The 22329-nt window shown below is 41.2% G+C and overlaps 1 pseudogene; it reads right to left on the reverse strand.

The window, feature by feature from the left end:
* Positions 1-2029: 2029 nt before the first annotated feature.
* Positions 2030-22329, reverse strand: part of LOC137715463 (mediator of RNA polymerase II transcription subunit 15a-like) — a 33966-nt pseudogene continuing 13666 nt past the window's right edge.

Raw genomic sequence — 22329 nt, forward strand, 5'->3', positions numbered from 1 at the left:
AAGTTTGTGTCTCTAACATTATTGATGTAAAAAGATTGATTTTCTTATATATTTTTTAATTTTAAATTTATTAGTTATGCAACTTTACACTTTATTGCTTTTCAAAAAAGACAGAACAAGGAGGAGATCAATTATTCCTCAATTAATCTACACTTCATTATTCCTCAATTAATCTACTTCTTGACCTTTTGGTGTTAAATTGTATATAGTAAGAGTCACGTAAATTTTATTTTCATGTGTTAATAAATGGAAGAATCCAAATGATTTCGCATGTGAGTAAATACATGTGGTTGGCATGAAATCTAAATGTCTCTTAAATTCAATATAACAACCTCTTGTCCCACAAGATTTTGAAACCATTACCTCCTCCAACGAAATGGAGATCAAAAAACCATTTGTACAAAGGTAGAATACAACCAAACTCTAGGTATAGCAAATTTTTTTCTCTCTAACAAAAGTCAATACATGCAGATGACGCTTTATCACAATGACAAAAATCAATTATGTCTGTGCACCCTAACCAACCTCCTCACCCCTAACAAAAGCCAATACATCGATATCCTCTACCCTTCTAAAGTCATCACATTTTTATTCCGAGAATGGAGGAGAGAAGCTGAAGTAGCATATGAGAACATGGAAATTCAGACCAAAGGAGCATAAAAACCGTACGGAAAAGATGATGATGCATCAGGAACAATTGACAAACTTGATTGAAAAGATCATTCCAAAAAGATCGAATTTGCAGCGAATGTGGACTTGGGGGGCGTTTGTTGCGCCGGACTATCTCGGACTGGATTAGCTTCAAGGACTAAGCTGGACTGGCTTAGACTAGACTAAACTGGACTAACTTAGTGAAGCGTTTGGTGCAGTATTGGACTAAGAAGCTGGATAATGACAAATTATACTATTATATTATTTAATATATAAATTATTAATATTTTATTATGATCTTATCTTTTTCTTCATTTTTTCCTACCATTTCCTCGTTAAATTGGATGAAGTTAGCATCGCCAAAAAATTCATCACCATCCCTGGACCGAGATCTTAGCTTTGAATGCTCGAATCTGTCATGGATTTGAAGAAGCCCAAACAGGCTGAGACTTCCAGGCCATTTTCTAGCCACATTCGACCACATTTTGGCCTCGATTCAGGTAAAATCGTAATCTTGTCACTCATAGCTTCAATTTGGTATATTTTGTATGAAAGTTGGTTGTGAAATGGATCTGAAAGAGAGTCGGAAAGTTAATGATTGATCTAGGTGACCGGAGATGACGAGGAGTCTGTCGAGAGTGGTCGTTGAGCATGACGAGGACGAGAAAGAGAGGATAGTCTTAGCTAGTCCCATGGTTATTGGGGGGTCTCGCTAAGACCTCTTAGTGAAGGGTTTTGTCCATGCTAGTCCTCTTTAGTCTCATTAATGTTAGTCCCATCATGGAACAAACACAGTATTGGACTAATAGCTAGTCCAGTCCAGTCCAATCCAACTTAGTGAGGGCAAACAAACGCCCCCTTGTGGTCTGAGACTTGGTCTCCATTGTGAGTTCACGGCCCAGGATTATACAAGTACCTGGGCTGTGGCTGCAGTATAATAACACAAGGCTCCCCTAATTCAAGAGAAATTTTTAATTGTGACGAAAAAACAGATGACACACACTGTGTTTTTTGTTATGTAAATAGTGAAAATTTTTAATTTTTAAGTTATTAACCTTTTAACACACATATCCTACCATTTATATAGAAACACATGGTGTACTACCTCGCGTGACGGTCACATTGAAAAATCTCTCCTAATTCAACCATATAAAAGTAAAACTGATGATAAATCATTCCCATAGTCATACAATAAAAGTAAATAAACATTTCTACTGTTCCAAACACATAAACAACGTCATAAAAATGCAGTCTTTTTAATTAATTATTGGCAAATAGCTCGAAATCTTTCAAAATGCGGTCCATTCATTTTGCGGTTTCTTCGGTTTGTTGAAGCTCGCCAGCATCTCTACAATGGTGCAATCCACTTTGCAATGCACTGTGCAGTGCCCATTGCACTTCCTTTCCCACTGCCCTGGCATTATCAGCAGAATCCGCATACGTTTGACAATATTTTTCCGCGTAGTACGTTGCAAATGACATAAATTCTTCCAGCGTCACATCCTTCTTGCCTTTGTTTCTTCTTCTAGCAGCAGCAGCGGCGGGAGTAGCAGCACCACAATGATGACAACGCACACCCTTCCACCTCACAGCAGCAAACAGATGCACTCAATGCATCTGAGTCAATGTCACTGACAGATGCACTCAAAGCATTAGGTGACATCGATTTCTCCTGCAAGTTCAAAATACAGAAATTTAATTTAAGCACAAGTGAGGGAAGGAAAAGACCAACTTAGATGGTAAGTACTGAAACATCATTACAGCACTAAAAAAAAAAAAGAAATATGTAATAAGAACCACTTTACTAACCGCCTTAATCAAGCGTTCAAGAGGCTGCTCAGTAACACTCGACTTGGCAGAAATAGTTGACAAAGCATTAACATGACTACCATCTGGTACACTAAATTCAGCAAGCAAAGGAGATGCTGATATCCCAGGGCTGCCAATTGCAAAAGACTGGACTGGTGCTCCCACCCTAGCTGCTTGTTGATGTCCGATATTCCCAGCATTTGATAGTGAGGAAGGTTTCTCAGAATCCCATGGCATGAGGGATGGAGCCATGGGAGTTGAAGGAGATGGAATGACAAAAGGTGAACCGGCAGTTTGCAATAGTGTTCCAGCTTTCGGGCGAGTCAGTAGATTCATGTGGTCAACTTGGGGAGGAGAATGTTGCGAAATTTGAGGAGATGCAGCCTGAAGGAGTTGGTTTGATGAAGGAATAGGAAATGGAGATCCTGATTTTAACTGCTGATGAGGATAAGCACGCTGGCCTGAGGACATATGTTGCTGAAAAACCCCTGGCTTAACACCCATCCCCTGTCTCATCTTCAAGTCATTTGCATCATTCATTTGATGAAGCTGTGGCATTTGGTGTTGGTTCGCCTGCATCTGCGCCGGAAGTTGCTGCTTTGCTTGCTGCAACTGTTGCTGCGGTTGCTGCTGCTGCTGTTGTTGCTGCAGCTGCTTCTGTATCAGATGCTGCTGCATTCGCTGTTGATACATCTGCTTCAGTAGATTCTGAAGCATTTGTTGTTCCTACTGTTTTAATTGCTGGTATTGAAGCATACCAGAATTTGACTGAAGGGAGTTAATATTTGGCTGAAGCATACTAACCCCACTCTGTGATGACAAACCATTCATGTTAGCTAGTTGGGGAGCACTGACAGAAGTTTGTTGGATAGATCCCACCAGAACTTGCTGCAAAGAGTTCAGTGCATTTCCCTGTCCTGAATCCAAATTTGTACTCGGCTGCAATGAATTCATCATGTTCTGCTGTGCTGTTGAAACCCCAGATATCGAAGACATTGAATTTTGCTGCAAACTTGTCATATTGTTCTGCTGCATTGTTGGCACAGAACCTTGTAAATTCATTGTTTGCAACTGCGGGTTCATTTGATTTTCATAAGACAGCACTTGAGGAATTTGAGACTGCGGCTGGTGCATGGAGTGCAAATGAGGTGGGGTGAGCTGCCCTTGTTGCAGAGGAGGACCTTGCTTCCTCGGTCTATTTGTATTAATAAAATTTACTATTTGCTTCTCATATAAACCCAACTTGTCTTTCAAACCAGGTGAAATGTTACTCTTGGAAACCTGTAAGATTGATATGAGGCGCTCTAACATGGTTTTGAACATTTTTAGCTTCTCAAGATGCTCTGACTTTGGTTGTTGTGGAAGAGAATCGTGCTGGCAAACAGAAAGAACAGACGTCAGTAAGCAAAAGAATGGCAATTTAAGGAGTAACAACATTGTTGCAAAATCTTATTAGCATTATTGGTAAGGTAACAATCCCATGTAGACGGTCTACATGGGTACAATAATTAAAAGGGAGATCAAGGTAGAATCTATCAAAGAGCAGCACCACAATAACCTAGAAGGGAAAGCCCTGCTTATTGCTAAAAGTTCAAGCAACAAATTATGAGAGAAGAAAAAAATGAATTGATTACATACCTGCTGAAGTTTAGTAGCAATTTTGTGATACATTTCACTTAGTTCGGGTAAGTACTTTTCCTTCATGACTTTGATCTGCAAAAGAAAGTTATAAATACAAAGATGATTAGAAAGAACTTTGCTGCAGCTACATGCTTGCCGACACCATCATAACATCAATCCCAATGGAAATGAGCCCGTGCATGTTATACAGAATGATATATTTCCTTTTCTTTATTGTAATGACAGTTAGATGTTTTATATACATCTTACACACACACACATGCAATAAACTAAAAACACATGCAATAAACTAAAGCTGGCGTGCTTGCTGCCCATGCTGCAATACATCAGAGCACATGAGGTCTGCTGTCAAGGAATATTGCAGCCACGTGCAGTATTCCTTCTGTCCAAGTTGTATCCCAATTGTGCAGTTGATGGAGCAGATTCCTTAACACGCCCCCGCAAGACGGTGGCACCATCGGAGACACCGATCTTGGAACGAAGGAGATGGAAACGTGGACGTGGCAAGGATTTGGTTAGAGCGTCTGCAAGCTGATCAGTAGTGGAGACATGAGAGACTTAAAGAAGACCACGATTGACACGATCCCGTACAAACTAAAAATCAATATCGATATGCTTCATACGGGAATGGAGAACCGGATTAGCACAGTAGAACATGGCTCCAATGTTATCACAAGAAACAGCCGGTGTTGTGGGGAGAGAAATGCCAAGTTCACGCAGTAAGGACTGAATCCATATGAGTTCAGCAGTGGTGGCAGCAATGGCCCGATATTCGGCTTCGGTAGAGGAGCGAGAGACAGACCGCTGCTTTCGGGAGCTCCAAGAGATGAGATTGCCACCAAGATAGACAACATAGCCAGTCGTAGATTTGCGATCATCACGATCACCAGCCCAGTCAGCATCGGAAAAGGCATAGAGACGATGAGAGGGGCGACGACAAAGATGAAGGCCAAAGGAAAGGGTACCCTTCAAGTAGCGGAGAAGACGCTTGAGTGCCTGCCAGTGAGTCTCGGAAGGAGAATGCATGAATTGAGAGAGCTTATTGACTGTGAATGAGATGTCAGGGCGTGTAAGGCTGAGGTATTGTAGTCCACCAACAAGACGACGGTAGGGAGTAGGATCCGTTGGGGAGGAGCCATCATGGAGCATGAGTGAGTGAGTGGTGGAGAGAGGCGTACTGACAGCCTTTGCACCATCCATCTTGGCATTGACAAGAAGATCATGAATGTACTTGTGCTGAGAGAGAAATAGGCCAGTGGCTGTGGGAAGGACTTCAACACCAAGAAAGTAATGTAAGGAGCCCAGGTCTTTGACGGAGAACCGAGTTGCCAACAGGTGAATGAACTTTGCTACAAGTGAGGAATCGTTTCCTGTAATAAGAAGATCATCAACATAAACCAAAAAATAAATTACAGCAGTCCCTTTTTTCAAGAGAAAGAGTGAGGCATCAGAGATGGCATTGACAAAGCCATGGGAGAGCAGAAATGAGTGTAATTCCTTGTACCATGCCCAGGGAGCCTGTTTGAGGCCATAGAGGGCTTTCCTCAATTTACACACATGAGATGGATGATTAGAGTCAACAAAACCAGGTGGTTGGACCATATAGACATTTTCACGGAGTGTGCCATGAAGGAAAGCATTGTTGACGTCCAACTGACGAATTGGCCACGCATGAGTCACGGCAAGATGCAAAACAATGCGTATAGTAGTAGGTTTGATCACCGGACTGAAAGTTTCTGAAAAATCAACACCAGGACGTTGGTGAAAACCCTTGGCAACTAAGCGTGCCTTGTACCTGTCAATAGTGCCATCAGGATGCCGTTTGATACGAAACACCCACTTACAACCAATAAGATTTTGAGAGGGAAGGGAAGGAACGAGCTCCCATGTACCATTGCGAATTAACGCATTGAACTCATTGGACATTGCTTGCCGCCAAAGGGGATCCTTGACAGCCTGAGAGACACATGTCGGTTCAACTGAGGAGAGAATGGGATGTTTAGTAGCAGTCATAGCATACCAAGGATTGGGTTTGTGGATACCGGCTTTGGCACGGGTGATCATGGAATGATCGGGGAGCACAAGAGGTACGGGGGGGTTGGGGAAGGTTGGGTTAGAGGATGGAAAGGTGACAACAGTCCTATGAGGGTTTCTAGTGTATGTACGAACGGAGTTGTTGGGAGGAGGTGGCTGGACGTGATTAGTTTGGTTTGGAGAAAGTGGTGGGGTGAATATAGGTGCGGTAGAGGTAGGGACCAATGCTTGGCGATTGGGTGACGGTAAGAGAGAAGGGATAGCAGCAGCAATAGGGATCGGGGCAGCGGATGGTGACGGTTCTGAGACAGGGGCAGATTCTGATGATGATGATGATGATGTGACGTGTGGTGGCAGCGAAGAAGAAACAACCGACTCAACAGGCCTGGTGGGTAAGTGGACAGGAACATGAGTAACTGGAGAAAGAGAAGAGACCCAAGTGTGAGAGTTATCAACCGTGACATGGGGAGTGGAGGAAGGGAGGTTAGCAAGAGGAAAAGTGGACTCATCGAATTGAACATGCCGAGAGATAAAAAGTTTGTGGGAGGAAAGATCAAGACACTGAAACGCACTTTGATTAGATGAGTAACCAAGGAAGAGACATGGGCGGGAACGAGGGAGTAATTTATTGGAATTGTAAGGACGTAACCAAGGAAAACACAAGCACCCAAATGTACGAAGACGGGAGTAGTTGGGTTGTTCATCAAATAGTTGAGTGAATGGGGAGAGATTATTAAGAATCGGAGTGGGCATACGGTTGATAAGATAGGTAGCTGTTTTAAAGGCATAAGACCAATAGGTGAGAGGTAAAGAAGCTTGATGAAGAAGTGTGAGACCAGTTTCAACAATATGACGATGTCGTCGTTCGGCGACTCCATTGTGTTGAGGAGTGTGAGGTGGTGTAAGAAGATGGGTGATGCCATTGGATGAGAGAAAATGTTGGAGTTTGATAAATTCGCCCCCACCATCAGTGTATAACCTAGTGATTTTTCTTTTGAAGTAATTTTCAACAAGTGCTTTGAAGGTGACAAAAGTGGAAAACACATCAGATTTCTTTTTGAGAGGGTAGAGCCATATATATTTTGTAAAATGATCAACAAAGATAACATAGTAAGAAAAAACATCAATTGAAGAGTATGGAGCAGGGCCCCAAACATCACTATAAACGAGGTCTAATGCACCATGACTGGTGAGAGACGAAGTTCCAAACGGGAGACGATGGCTTTTATTACATAGACATGAATGACAAACAGACTTGAACAACTTGGAAGACACATTAATGGAAGACATACGAAGGACTTGTTGGAGAGTTTGATGGCTGGGGTGACCAAGACGACGATGCCAGAGGTTGGGAGAGACCACCACACCCACCATAGCTTGTGGTTGATGAAATGATTTATGAGACCACTCGTACACATCATCCTTATTCGGGCCTCGAAGAAGAACCGCCCCCGTGCTCAGATCCTTGACATGAAAGAAATCAGGAAAAAGTTCAATTGAGGTATTATTTTGTTTATTAAATTTAGAGATAGAAATAATGTCTTTTTTCATAGAAGGAACACATAGAACGTTTGATAAGCTGAAAGATTGGGAGGATGAGAAGGGTAAAGTGGTTGAACCGACATGTGTGATACCCAAACCTGAACCATTACCAATAGTTATTTCATCAGGACCATCATATATGGCTGCACCAGAGAGAGTGTTGACATTGGAGGTAACATGGTGAGAGGCACCAGAATCAAGCAACCATGTTGGAGAAGAGGTGGACCGGCCATGGGTGGTAGGATTGGCCACGAGCGGACTGGAAGGTCCAGATTGGAGTTGAGGGCAGCGTTTGGCACTATGACCTTGAGTGCCACACCATTGACAGAAACCACGATAACCTGTGTTGTTCATGTTGGTAGAGCGGCGACCATTGTCGGTGAAGGATTGTTGGATGGGCTTGTAGGAACCACGAGAATTGGTGGCAATGGAAGATGTGTGGGGGTGCTCAAAGGAACTACGAGAAGGATTGCGAGAGAGAAAGGACCCACGGTTGGAGTTGGAGTTGTGAGAGCGGAAGCCACGATTTGAGGTGTGGAAGCGAGATGTCTGAGTGATATTGGCAGTGATCACTGGGGGTACAACAATGGTATCATCACACTTGATAGCAGCTTCATGTTCAACTAGTTTGTCATGCAGGTTTTCAAAAGAGATTGAGGTGTCGCGGGAGCGAACTACAGCAGCAATCTCCTTGAAGTCCGAGCCAACACCATTAAGAATATAGAGGAGGAGATCATCATCAGAGAGGGGGACATCAATGATGGCAAGCTCGTCTGCAATAATGCAGACTTCTTGTAGATACTCAGAGACAGGCTTGTTCTCACGACGCAGGAGAGTAAGGCGTTCTTTGAGACCAAGAACGCAGGCACGGGCTTTGCTAGCAAAGAGATGAAAAAGCTTGTCCCAAGCCTCCTTGGATGTCTTGGCAGAGGCAATAAGGGAGATGACCTGCGGGGAGACGGAAGCAAGAATCGCATGAAGGAGGAGTTGATCTTGCCGAATCCAAAAGGTGCGAAGCACGGTTTGAGTGGTTGATGGGCAGAGATGAGAACCATCCACATAACCCATGAGATCGTAGCCGTAAAGAAGGGCGTTGAACTGAGCACGCCAGGATGGGTAATTGGTGGGTGTGAGTTTCACAGGTAATTGGGCTGTAGCGTTTATGGTGATCAAGGTGGGAGTAGTGGAGTTGAGGTCTGGTAGAGGGTTGGTTGTAGCGGCGTCAGTGGCCATAGATGAAGACAGGAAAGAGAGGGATCAGAAAAAAATTGCTCGTTGGAGTTTTTGGGCTCGTGATACCATATACAGAATGATATATTTCCTTTTCTTTATTGTAATGACAGTTAGATGTTTTATATACATCTTACACACACACACACATGCAATAAACTAAAGACACATGCAATAAACTAAAGCTGGCGTGCTTGCTGCCCATGCTGCAATACATCAGAGCACATGAGGTCTGCTGTCAAGGAATATTGCAGCCACGTGCAGTATTCCTTCTGTCCAGGTTGTATCCCAATTGTGCAGTTGATGGAGCAGATTCCTTAACACATGCAACCATGAATTCAGACAGCATGAATTCATATATGCTTGTATCTAATGAAGCAAGTTTTAATTAACTTCCAACAGATGGTAGCTTAACAAAGCTGCCCCACAAGGAATCTTAAATAGCAGGTAATTCTTCAAAATCCCCATTCAAGGCAATTTTGGCGTTAGTATAATTATTTTCCAGTAGCTCTATTCCCACCCCCACGCCAAATAATTTGTATTTTTATATTTAGATGTTGTATGTGAAAGCCATCAAATGGACAAGAAGTCAGGACATTTTACTTTTTGATAGACCTCCTCTTGCCAATCACCCCCATTTGCATGTCCAGTCTGAGCTGAGGAATCTAGAGAAGCTACAAAATATAGAGAGATATACGTCAATGTTTGCACATAAAATGAAATTTGAACACGAGGGTTAAAAATGAGAAAGAAAAAAAAAAAAGCATTGCGTGCAGAACATTGATTTGGAAAATTATCCTTCCCAAACAGTTGAAATGTATTTTTTGTAAAACAAAATATAAATATGATTCCATACATCATAAGCAATCTAAGAACAAACAAGAAGCTTCATGAGCCAGTGGAACAGGACCATGCATGCACTAGATTGGGGAAAATAAATCCATGGGCAACGACATTTAGTAAACACAGTAGTCCACCAAAAGCTCTTTATCTATAAACCAATAGAAGCAAAACTGAAGAATAAAAAGTAAAAACCCAAAGGAAAAAGTAAAAACCCAAAGGTATGAAACACTTCAGGTGCAATTTTGCTTCCACTTTCTGCTTATGAGGGCAATTACTTTTTTATGGGAAGACTTCAAAGGTTTCTATTTCTTTGTTTAAAAGTAATTGTGGAGTTATCGAGAGGAAATGGGATAACATTAGGTCAGAACAGCGTCTCTATTACCATAGCTCATGAAAAGACAGATACAAAAACTAAAATTAAAGGCAACAGAAGCTTCAGCTTTCACCAGTAAATCACTCGAAAGAACTCTGATTGTAAACATGAAGCACAAGAGGTGAAAGGTAAACTTATGGTAACTAAGGTGGTCCGTATACCTAATTTGAGGCGTAGGCGCAAAACTCGTAACTAGGCTATTTATTCTCTTAGTCGGGTTTAATAACTATTTCCTTATCCTTGTGGATTATTATTTGCTATAATTATTTCATTTCCTTGTGGGATTTTACTTTTAGATTATATAACCACGTCAATCTCTATTACTCAACCCTAATTCAGCCTATGGATATTCAGAATACAAGACTAACTTTGAATTTATTTTTCTTGCAGTTTGGGATTTAGCTTTTTATCTTCCCTCCCCTGTGCTGCAACATACAAGACTAACTCTGTTCCTTTTATATAAATCCAATTACCAAATATAAATCACAAAATTTTATGTCCACTACCACTACACATATCAACCTCTAAAAAGAAAAGCAAGAAATCAAGAAAGACCGAGGCTTGCTTTAGCACTATAGTTTAATGTGACCAGATATTTGCATAGGACTCTGGTTCTCCATTCCATGATGGTTAGATGCTGAAGTACTGGAAAAGAACAGAAATCCGCATGTTTGATAGAGAGGTATGATGCATCTGTTTAAAAGTGATGGTGACAATGAACATGTGGTGGGAAGATGGGACACGCCTAATTGGCAAGATAGCCAGGCATAAAAATTTCTATTGACGAAGTCCAATGCACAGCCATGTTACATTTTACTACAAGAAGTCATGGTAAAGATAAATTTCCAAAATTAGACTACTTCCATAGAGAGTCTAGACACCTACATCGGGCAACCACAACAAAATAATATATTTACCAAAGTCATCCAAAAAAAGTGTGCCCCCATAAAAACATATAATAAAGACCATTTTCATAACAAAATCAGATTAATGACATAAAAATGACAGTATTACCTATAATACATTGTGATAAACAGACCCAAATGACACATAATACAAAAGTAAAATAAGAATAAAATAAGATTCCGTCCAAAATGTGCATCTATGATAATCCAAATATCATGAAAACACATGCATAAAATCAGGAAAGTGCATGAGTGCAAAAATCGTACTCGATGATGTCTCAGGAACGGGTCTCTGAGATTGATATAACTGCTTTTGCTGATCCATTACGTTTTGAGCTTGAAGCATGGGTCCTGATATCTGACCTGATGCTTGAAGCCTTTGCTGCACATCTCGTTGCAGTGGATTTGACTGCTGTCGCAAACCCATTTGTTGCATCTGTGCAGGCTGTGATTGAATCTGTGACATCATTTGTTGCTGTGATGCTTGTGGTTGTGACTGCTGTCCTTGAGTCGAAAAATGCAATTCAAAAATCATCTTCGATTAATTAAGGTGCATGCAATTAACATCATTTGTCTTCAAAGATTGTTTCTAGTTTTTACTTCTATCCATAGAGAGTTATGTAATAACATAAGTTTAAGAGTAAACTGTTAACGTCGTGATTGAGGTGGGTAATGATCTAGTCTTGAAGGTGATACTTTTCAAAATTTAATAGGATAATGTAGCTAATATTTTGCAAGCATTTTACTATAGTGATCAACCTACAAAAGGGTACATCATGTGTGTGGCTGGATTGGCTCCACCTTACCTGCATGTGAGTGAATGACAATCGAATTATAACTTCACCTTCCCCAATTTACTCCTCAAGTCGGGTTACAACTATGACGAGCAGAAAATGTGGCAGATTTTCAAACTCTATTCTTTGCACACAGTTGAGCAGGTGATGACCCGCTTTGGAGTTGAAATGTAGCCAAAACATGTAGAAACAGAGCCGTATATAAAATTTTCACCTCATGACTCAGGGACGGAGCCACTATAGGCCTAGAGGGGGCGGATGCCCCCACTCAAAATTTTTTTGGGTGCAGCAAAATTGTACATGTTAATTGGTATCAAGGGAAATGCCAAGGAGACTCTTCCAAAAGTAGACCTCTCCATGAACTTTCCGTCACCTCATGTTTGTAACACAATCTCCGTACCAACGTTATTAAACATTGTACCAAAAACATGAGATGGCGGAGAGTCCATGGAGAGTCCCACTTTGAAAGAGTTTCTTTAGCGTTTCTCTTAGTACCAATTACTGACTTCGCCAACAATGATTCTAAGTATTTTGTATGAAAAACTTTATAGATTAATATATAAGTGTTTGTTTAGTAATTTTTTTAGATTTTTAATTGTAACTTTGTTGTTTGAGGATGCCCCCATTCATACAAATCTCTAGCTTTGTCCTGTCACTGCTGCTCCTTCAATTCTTATATGTTTTGAATTTTGATGAATAGTATTCTCTTGTGATTGTTATCTCGGTAAAGTTTGCCCGTTCAGTAGAAACACATGTGCAAAGCACATAGTATACATGTGACAAAAGGATTCCATGCGTGTTTGTTAACCCAAGTAAGGTTCGTTCATAGCGAGCTGCACTGCAAAGAGGATCTACATGAGTTGATGCCTGTTTATATATATAAGACAACAACATAAAACTTTCAACTGCGAAAGAAAAACTTACGTGGAACAGATTCATTATCACCGTGGTGAGTGATTGGTGTTTCCAATAAAATTTGAGTATTGCTGGTAAAAAGAAAGGGTCAAATAGAACCAAACAATAAATTTAGGGTAATTTCACTTTACTATCTAGAAATATCATGATTTTCGAACTTTTATGTATCAAATTTTGTCATCGCAGTTAATATAAGAAATAGAACAAAAATATCAAAAACAATTAGATATGCACTCCATAAGCATAGTTATTTGCAAATTTCTCATCTCATACATGCCTTCGTAACATAAATAGCTCCATCTCTCACTAACATTTCATCTATCCCTTAAAGTTTGAAAATCCATCTCGCTCAAACATAATCTAAAGGAACTTTAAAAAACCCACATCAAGAAAGGAAAAACGAATAGTGAAAAAAAATTATCTATCATTGAAAAACAATTGTAGAACAAACTATTTTGCCATGTATACTATATTCGTTATTTGAGGATCAATTGAAAATACCTTTGTAGACATCGAAATTTCGGTGAAATGAATGTTAACCAATAATTAAAATTTCAACGCTCACGTGTCACATAAATTTTACATGTAGCGTGTGACTCAACGAAAAATCAAAATAAATTGGAAAGGTCATCAAATAGGACACGTGTCAATATCTGGCAGAAATGATTTATTTCATCTGATTATTTAAATCCAAAAATCAAGTTTTGGAATTCTATAAATAGGAAGCCAAGGCATTCATTTGAAGAAGAAGGAAAAAGAAAGGAAGAAGAGAAAGAAAGAAGGGAATTCACATCACACCAAAACCTTGAAGCCTTGAAACTCTAAAGCTCTCAAGCAAATCCCGAAGGATCAAGAAAACACTCTTCGTTCTTCGTCAAACCCTCCTTCAAAGGTCAAGCCCCAACGGCCCTTGAAGAACTTCCACCGACTCAAGATCAAGCCCCGACGGCCCCTTGAAGAAAGTGTTCATCATCCGTTCATCCTAAGATCAAGCCCCAACGGCCCTTTGGATCAACAACCTCAACAAATCCACACACCCAATCGTTCTTCAAGATTAAGCCCAAAAGCCCTTGAAGATCCGCTCATCCATCAACCTTCAAGATCAAGCCCAAAAGCCCTTGAAGAAATCCATACATCCAATTGTTCTTCAAGATCAAGCCCAAAAGCCCTCGAAGATCCGTTCATCAACTGTTCATCCCTAGATCAAGCCCCGACGGCCCTTTGGATCAACAGCTCATCCACAAACCTACACCCTACGAAGATAGAATCAGAGGATCAAATTACAAAGAGATTGTAACCCCAAAAATCATTAAACACAAAATATATTTTGTACACGGTATTCTTGTTTCTTGTTTCAGGAACTTTTCGTGTTTACAAACTTGGCACGCCCAGTGGGACATTCTCTACCTCTCATCTCTGTCTCCGTTCAAGATATTCAAGCACAGTCCATGGCTTCAAACAAAGAACAAGTCATGACTATCGGCACTACCTCCATTGAAAAACAGCTGGTTCAGATGAAGGAAACAATTGCAAGGCTGATAAAGACTGCAGAGGAGAAAAACTTGCAAACCGCCGGACTCATCAACCGTCTGGAGGCGCAGCATGGCGTCAAAGTGAAACCAAGCTCTCTTCCAACTAAGAAGATCGAAGAAGGCTTTAACCCAAATGCCTACGAACTCATGTCAAAGGCTAGGCATGACTTTGCTTCCTCTTCAAATCTTGGAAAGAAGGTTTCAAACACCGTCAACGACAAAGATCGCGACCTCACCGAGACTCAAAAGAAGTTGAAGGAGCATGATTATGGAGTTGACAACAACAAAGCTGGACTTGGCTTCACACCAAATGCACCCGTGAAGATTTCAAGCAAAGTGAAGAAAGCTAGCGCTCAACACATCAGCGTGAGCATTGAACAAGACCAAGAAGAGCCTAAACCCTTCCCTCGGACGTCGGTCTTCAATAGGATGAGCCATTCAAGCTCCAAAACTTCAGTGCTTAATCGCATTGGTGGTCAAGACCGAACCTCTGTCTTCAAGAGGCTTAACGCGCCAACATCCCAAAGCTCTGTTTTTGAAAGGTTGTTAAAGCCTAAGAAACAAAGCAACACAGCTATCTCTCCTCTGCGACGATCAGCTTCAGAAATATTTGAAGATAATGGTAAGCCTTTTGGAAAGAGGAAGACAACCCCAAAAGGAGAAAAGCTCGATGGGTTAGGAGAAAAAGACGACGCTCGAAGCTTGATTCCTTCAAGGATGGAGCGCCAAGCAATCCTAGAGGTCGACACAAAAGGACCACTGAAGGTAAGGAGGCGCATCATCGTCCACACTGGCAAATCTTCATGCCAACAAACTCAAGAGAACGGCACTGAAGAGGAGATCCAAGATGTTTTCTACATCACGGTTCAAGAAGGTAAAGAAGACGAAAGCCCGAGGAAATACTCAGAGTCCCTACTCTCCGACCCTGATCCAAGCGGCAGTACAACCATGCAAGTCATGACCACTGAAGCAACTTCAATCGAGGAGCAGCTAGCTCAGATGAATGAAGCAATCGCAAAGCTCACACGGACTGTGGAAGAGAAGGACTTGCAGATTGCCGCACTTGTCAACCAACTAGATGCGCTGCCCGACGTGAAAGTCGACCCAAATATTGGCCTATTAAAGAAAGAAGACGACGAAGAAGAGGAGCCACCAGCGGAGAAAGTTGAAGAGAAGCCGAAGCTAGACCAAGCAACGGCATCCATGGGATCTCTCTCTATCCAGCAGCTACAGGAGATGATCGCAAGCACTGTCAGGACACAGTACGAAGGAAGCTCGCATGACTCCGCACTGTACTCAAAGCCTTACTCCAAGAAGATTGATGCTTTGAAGATGCCAAGGGGTTATCAGCCCCCAAAATTCATGCAGTTCGATGGAAAAGGCAACCCGAAGCAACATGTCGCCCATTTCGTTGAAACTTGCAACAATGCTGGGACAGAGGGAGACTACCTCGTCAAACAGTTCGTGCGTTCGCTGAAAAGTAACGCTTTTGACTGGTACACCGACCTCGAACCCGAGTCTATCAACAGTTGGGACCAGCTAGAAAGGGAATTCCTCAACCGTTTCTACAGCACTCGTCGTACTGTAAGCATGCTAGAGCTGACCAGTACGAAACAGTGGAGAGATGAACCTGTCGTTGACTACATAAATAGATGGCGTTCATTAAGCCTGGATTGCAAAGATCGGCTTTCTGAAACCTCTGCCATTGAGATGTGCGTTCAAGGCATGCAGTGGGGACTACACTACATCCTTCAAGGCATCAAACCACGAACATTTGAGGAGTTAGCCACCCGCACCCATGATATGGAGTTAAGCATCACCCGTCATGGGAAGAAAGAACAAATCGCCGACTACAAGAATGACAAAGTTTTGGGGCCAAAGGTGGATAAGGCTGCATGGAAACCCACCAAGGAAGCAATGACGGTCAACACAACTCCAGTCAAAATCCATACACGAAGCAAGGCGATTCAAACCGAAGCTTTTCGTGATCAAGAGATACGTAAACGCACTTTGAAGGAGCTTGAGGAGAAGACTTATCCATTCCCCGACTCTGACGTGGTTGCCATGTTGAAAGACTTGCTTGACAAAAAGGTGATCGACCTACCTGAGTGCAAACGGCCAGAAGATATGAACCGTACTGACAGTCTAAGGTACTGTAAATTCCACCGCTTCATTAGTCATCCGACGGAAAAGTGCTTTGTGCTAAAAGATCTCATCATGAAGTTGGCTCAGAAATGGATCATCGAGCTAGATCTTAATGATGTGGTGAAGTCAGACTATACCACCATCACTTCTGGCTCTTTGAACTCAAAATCTTCACCTCAACCGCTGGGGACATGCTCCAAAACCATGTCAGTCAAGTCAAGTGAAGTTGAAGGATGGACTTATGTCACTCCAAAGAAAATGCACAAGAAACATAGGTCTCCCCCACAAGTTCACCAATCGGAAAGGGGGCAAAGCAGCCACCGTCAACCTTTAAAGCTACATGAAAGTGTTGAGGATGATGAAGTTATGACACAAAGATCGTCCGTTGCCATCACGATGCGCGATTTCTTCCCCAAAGACTTCTTCAATCACTCAGTCAAGACTCCTTGCTATGAAGATTGCAAGGAATGCCTCTCTAAGATCGTTTGACAAATTCAAAACGCTCCTCGTTCGCACGAGCCTAAAAGGCGACAACCAAAGCTCCTCGTTCGCACGAGCCTAAAAGGCGACAATCAAAAGCTCCTTGTCCGCACGAGCCTAAAAGGCGACAACCAAAGCTCCTTGTCCGCACGAGCATAAAAGGCGACAACAAATGCTCCTTGCTTGCATGAGCTGAAACTGCAAATGGCACCAAACGCTCCTGGCCCACAAGAGCATAAACTGTGTACGGCAAAATCATCATCAAAACCATCATTCATTTTAACTACGTTATGACTTGATCTCTTCGTTGGAAGAGTACGTAGGCAACTTGAAACTTCAAAACTTCAAGTACAGTCACATCAAAATAAATAAATAAATATTTCATTAAAGAAAGTCAATTTTATTACAAAAGAAAAGAAAAAAAAAATACATATGTTACTATGTATTAGAAAAAAAAAAAAATATTCTCTACTCAAAAAAAAAAAAAAAAAAAAAATCTATATATATATATATATATATACATGTTAAAGTGGGTTTGCCTACACTTAAGACCCATGCCAACTCAAAGAAACAGAAGTTGAAGCCCACAAAAAGGAGCAGCCCAAATCCAGGCCCATGACAAAACATCCACCAGATCCAAATGGAATACACCACAAGCTCAAAGCCTCGTCTCTGTCCTCTCGCTTCAACTTTCTGGCTCACACAGTTGTGGTCTGCTTCCTTTCCAAAACCAACAAACCCATCAACAAATTGATGACGACGATGATGAATCAAAGTTTTGAAGTCTGAACCAGAGTCACTTCGTGAATTCGCTTCGAAGTTTCCTATTGAATTGGCTTCAAAAGCTGCATCATCCAATCTGGTGCTTGTGAAGCTTGTTAATTACTTTTCGAAGATGGGCCTGTCGTACTTGATTCCAGATGCCCAGGTTCAGACCGAAGGAGATTCAGGCAAGCAGAGCGGTGCCTCTGGGAGTCACGTGGCTCCATCAGCTGCTGGTAATTCAAATGATCTGAAGGGTGATGACAAGTCAAAACCCATCTTAAAGTCTGCAGCCGAGGAATCAAGCGCCCAAAAAAAAAAAAAAAAAAAAAAAAAAAGGATCCACACCTGTAAATGGTGCACCAGCTGGATCAAGTTTTCACACCAGTGATGCAAGGAAGGAGTCTAAGGAGCTTCCCAATGGTCTTCTCGCACTGTTTCTCTCTACTCACTCTAAGTTCTTCAAAAGCAAAGGTATCTCATATCATCAAGGGCGAAAGCAAAGGTATCTCATATCATGCTTTTTCCCTATCTTTTCCTTTGCCCTTGTTCTCACCTGCCAAGACAAGGACAGAGAAAGCAATATGTCGGAACCTCCACTCAAACTTGCGCTGCCACCAAGAAGTGATGGTCCATTCAAATGCAAGGTTTGCATTCAACTCCTGCATCAGAGGACAAATACTACAAGAGAAGATGCCAAACCTGCATAAGGAAATACCACTTCTGCAAAGGGAGCAAGTAAGGCAAGTGAAAATGATACATCGAAGCATGTGGAGACAAGCACAACAAATATATGTGCTGATTCATTCGCTGCTTCTTTGAAAGCAAAGGTATCTCATATCATACTTTTTCCTTGTCTTTTCCTTTGTCCTTGTTCTTACTCGCATGGCAAAGTGAAAGAAGCAATCAGCCGGCACTTGGAGTCAGTCTTCCGATCTGGAACCGACTGCCTGGAATCTATTCCTGATTGCTTACCTAGTATTGCTCTCGAGTAGTCATCTTCAACGGTTGATACACTGCCAGAGAAGAGACAAGGAAACTTCAATCTTGCCGATTCGTATTCAATACGAATTGGAAAGATTGAACAAAGAAACAGGTCAGCACCTCCACCTCGTACTTGCCTGCCATATCCTGAAACCGCTCGTAGACCTTCGGGGGGAGACCAAAAGAATCCTGCTGCCCAGTTCAAGAGTAGCACAAAGGAAAATCAACGAGCGGATGAGACCAGAAGAATCCTCCAGCCCAGTTCAAGATCAAGCCTCAGTGGCCCTTGAAGAAATCACAAGTCCGATTCAAAATCAAGTGTTCACCACCCTTGAATCAAATTCAACTCCAGATAAAAGGAGTAAGTTCAGACTTTCGGAGGAGACCAAAAGAATCTTCCAGCCCAGTTCAAGATTAAGCTTGTGGAAAATCAACGATTGGAGGAAACCAAAAAATTTTCCAGTCGAATTCAAGATCAAGCCTCAATGGCCCTTGAAGAAATCACAAGTCTGATTCAAAATCAAGTGTTCACCACCCTTGAATCAAATTCAACTCCAGATAAAAGGAGTAAGTTCAGACTTTCGGAGGAGACCAAAAGAATCTTCCAGCCCAGTTCAAGATTAGGCTTGTGGAAAATCAACGATTGGAGGAAACCAGAAAATCTTCCAGTCGAACTCAAGATCAAGCCTCGATGGCCCTTGAAGAAATTTCCAGCTCAATTCAAGATCAAGCCTCGACGGCCCTTGGGTTGACATCTACATTAAGGGACTTCAAAACGCATCTTCTACACGTGACAAGCACATGTCATCGACGCGCCTTGAAGTGGGGGCATTTGTAGACATCGAAATTTCGGTGAAATGAATGTTAACCAATAATTAAAATTTCAACGCTCACGTGTCACATAAATTTTACATGTAGCGTGTGACTCAACGAAAAATCAAAATAAATTGGAAAGGTCATCAAATAGGACACGTGTCAATATCTGGCAGAAATGATTTATTTCATCTGATTATTTAAATCCAAAAATCAAGTTTTGGAATTCTATAAATAGGAAGCCAAGGCATTCATTTGAAGAAGAAGGAAAAAGAAAGGAAGAAGAGAAAGAAAGAAGGGAATTCACATCACACCAAAACCTTGAAGCCTTGAAACTCTAAAGCTCTCAAGCAAATCCCGAAGGATCAAGAAAACACTCTTCGTTCTTCGTCAAACCCTCCTTCAAAGGTCAAGCCCCAACGGCCCTTGAAGAACTTCCACCGACTCAAGATCAAGCCCCGACGGCCCCTTGAAGAAAGTGTTCATCATCCGTTCATCCTAAGATCAAGCCCCAACGGCCTTTTGGATCAACAACCTCAACAAATCCACACACCCAATCGTTCTTCAAGATTAAGCCCAAAAGCCCTTGAAGATCCGCTCATCCATCAACCTTCAAGATCAAGCCCAAAAGCCCTTGAAGAAATCCATACATCCAATTGTTCTTCAAGATCAAGCCCAAAAGCCCTCGAAGATCCGTTCATCAACTGTTCATCCCTAGATCAAGCCCCGACGGCCCTTTGGATCAACAGCTCATCCACAAACCTACACCCTACGAAGATAGAATCAGAGGATCAAATTACAAAGAGATTGTAACCTCAAAAATCATTAAACACAAAATATATTTTGTACACGGTATTCTTGTTTCTTGTTTCAGGAACTTTTCGTGTTTACAACCTTAATTAAATATTCTAATTGAGTACATACGTCAAATACTTTATTTTAATTATAGTTTCTCATACATGCATGGATGGCTATGAGCTTTATTAGTTATTTTAATGATATTCACATTGATCAATACTCAATAGTTGTAAAATTTTAAGCACATTGTATCATGTCAATGTAGATAGTTGGTAAATTCAAATTCATTTGAAACACTCATATGTTTGTGTAGTCATATTGAAGAATTTTTATAGATTCGGTTATATGTACACACGTGAGCAACTAAGAATTACATCAATCATTAACAGTTGTGAGTTAAAATGCACAATGTAATGCTCAAATATTGATGTAGTTAGAAAAATTCAACCTCTTAACCAAGTCATTCGCATCATAAGTAGAAGGTACAAACAGAAAAATATAAAATTCCAAGAACTTCCTAGCAATTTTTGCTTAGAATCAATTACGGTACCTACCCCTACATGTAACTTTCTGTTGGAAATGTGCCCTAAAACCAATCATATGATGATACTTTACGGACATTTCAAACTAATGTAGTTTAAATGTAAAGGGCAAAGATTATTGTTTGAGCCGTCTCATATAAATGTTATATGCTTAAACGATAAGTCCAAGGAATATGTGATTGGAAGAATGCGATCTAAAGAAGTTAGATTCATGAGACCATTCTTTCGTTGACACATCCTAAACGTTCCTGATCATAGGATTGTCAATTGGGCATTGACAGTCCGTTAAGATCAGTACGTGCTATGTCTTCTCTCAGGGAGAGTGACTAGTCTCGAGTCATTGGTGTGTGTGACATCAAGACAAGTACGTAGGTGCTCAATAGAGAATGAGTTCACTGAACACGATCAACGAAGAGTTCTCATATTCATGTCACATGAGAACTCATGGTTGGGATAATGCAAATTAGTCTTTTGACCTGAGGCATCACAGTTGTCTTGTGGTTAGGTCCTTAATCTTTGATTATGTCAAAGTCACTCCATCAGGAGGGTGTCCACGGCATCGTTGGGGTTAAGCCACTTAGCCATGGAGGCAAGTGAATGCGCAACAAGGGATCTCTAACCTTCAAACTGTTTGAGGGAGAATACTCTATGATATGATTTAGAATCTCTGGCCAGAGTATGAATGAGATGTTGGAATGCGTTCCAGATCACATTCAAGGTAATCATATAAGCACAAGACTCACATTGGATAGTAGACATGAATAAACTATCAAACCAAACAATGTGGTCAAGAGTATTGTATTAGAGAAAGACCGTATTGCATTTGTAATCCTAAAACTGAATAGGTTCTCCACCTCTTCTGATTAGCTTGGGTAACCATGACATGCTGCTAGGCGTCAACCATGGTTTGTGGAAGCCCTAAAAGTGTATTATCACTAACGGGAGAATTGAAAGTAAGTTCCAATTCACAATCGATTTGAAAGAGTTTGAATCGCCCACTGCCTCGCTAAAAGGAACCTAATGGATCGTACACCGTGTAAGGTAGAGATTGAAGATTCAACGGAGATGAGTAAGAATAATTAAATGGTTTAATTATTTATGGCAAGGATTAATTAATATGATTATTAATCAAACGAATAAGTTCGTTAAAAGACCTCGGGATGGTTTTGGACCTTAAGGCCCAATGGGCTTCGAACGTCAAGTCCATTGACTTAAGTTGTGTGACAACTTAATGAATAATGATTCACAAAGGCCCAAATAGCCCAATAAATCCCATGTTAAAGAAGGAGTGGTTTTGGACTTATTTACAAGTTTGCCACTCAAATGAATTAAGGAATAAGTATGACTTAATAGCCAAAATTCATTAAGGGTAATTTTTGGGGAAAGGATGAGAACACAAGCTCTCTTTTCTCTCTAAAATTTCAGCCACCTTGGAGGGATCATCTAGCAATCAAACTCCTCCAAGGTCACTCATTTCTTCTACAATATGCCTTGGTGTGGAGACTTAGAGGTTTTCAATTTTGGGAACTTGGAGAA

The sequence above is a fragment of the Pyrus communis genome, chromosome 14 (genome assembly GCF_963583255.1).
Source record: "Pyrus communis chromosome 14, drPyrComm1.1, whole genome shotgun sequence".
Classification (NCBI taxonomy): domain Eukaryota; kingdom Viridiplantae; phylum Streptophyta; class Magnoliopsida; order Rosales; family Rosaceae; genus Pyrus; species Pyrus communis.